The sequence below is a fragment of the Octodon degus genome, unplaced genomic scaffold (assembly GCF_000260255.1).
Source record: "Octodon degus isolate 3935 unplaced genomic scaffold, OctDeg1.0 scaffold00050, whole genome shotgun sequence".
Lineage (NCBI taxonomy): Eukaryota > Metazoa > Chordata > Mammalia > Rodentia > Octodontidae > Octodon > Octodon degus.
This window is the reverse complement of record NW_004524626.1, coordinates 328,351-329,666: the sequence shown is the minus strand read 5'-3', so window position 1 is coordinate 329,666 and position 1,316 is coordinate 328,351.

Here is a 1,316-nt window from a genome sequence, read left to right as displayed (position 1 = left end):
GAATATGAGAAATAATTCAAAGAGGAGACTTAAAGGAGACTCTTCCATGTTTGGCCTGAGTGATTGTATAAATGGGGATGCTAACTGAGGAAGAGATAAAAATAGTGAAAAAGAGATGCTTATAAAAATCATCATTTCTTTTCTGGGCATGTTAATTTTAAAGGTCTAATAACCATTAGTTGATTTTCTCAAGTAAGACTTTGGATACTGGAATGTGAGTGAGGAAAGAGCTTGGTGCTATCCTTAGGACCATGAGTGGCTAAAATGTACACAAAGCTCTGGCACGCCAGGGAACTTGGTCATGTAGGCACTAAATATGCTGCTAAACTCTACAGTAGAAAACACTGTTTTACAAATTAATCATTATGGACGTTAGAGAAACTGGGAGTCTCCTTTTATGAATAAATTCAAGTGGTTAATGTACATATCCATTTTTAATATATATTCTTTTACTTATTAGTAAATGACATGTAAGAAACACTGTAATTAATACATTAGGCATGTTATAAAATAGACAATCTTACGGATGAATGAAAGGAGAATCAAACGTTTCAAAGGAACATTTTGCCAATGCTATCAAAATTTACCTTTTAGGGCTGGGGAGATCGATTGTTGGCTTAAGTGCCTGCCTGGCAAGTGCAACATCCTGAGTTCAATATCCAGTACCCTACGCCATGCTTCCCTAGAACCAGATGAGGTAGTGCACGCCTGTAATCCCATCTTTAGGGAGACTGAGACAGGAACATCACTATGAGTCTGAACTGTGTAGTGAGACTCTTTATCAAAAAAAAAAAAGAGAAAGAAAGAAAAAGAAAAATACCTTTTACTAGGATGTTATCAATAAAAATAAATGGACAGAATATAGTTTTATGGCTGCAAGTCTTTGCTCAACACATATTCAAGTTACACTTCAAAGTTCTTCTTTGTTCTAAGTTTAGGTTTTTCAGTCTTAAGGATGTCAAAGCCCAAAACACCTCCTCATAAATACAGTGCAACATTGGTCCACAAACTCAATTTGATCCTTGATTCTGGGGAACACAGCCACAACTGGGTTAATCACCCAACATGGAGTCACAAATGGAAGCAAAATATGGCCACACACCTCTGCTCCTGAACCAACGGATGACTGTACCTGATTAGAATTAATACCTCATGAACCAAAGTGTCACCACTTGACTGGTCTTTCATTTTCTAGAACTCTCAGGCACAGCATGAATTTTTCAGTTTGTTCCTTTAATTGGGCTCAATATTTGAATGTAATGTGGTTGATAAACATTCATTTTATCAGTCAACTTATATTTTCTATTTGGGAAAAA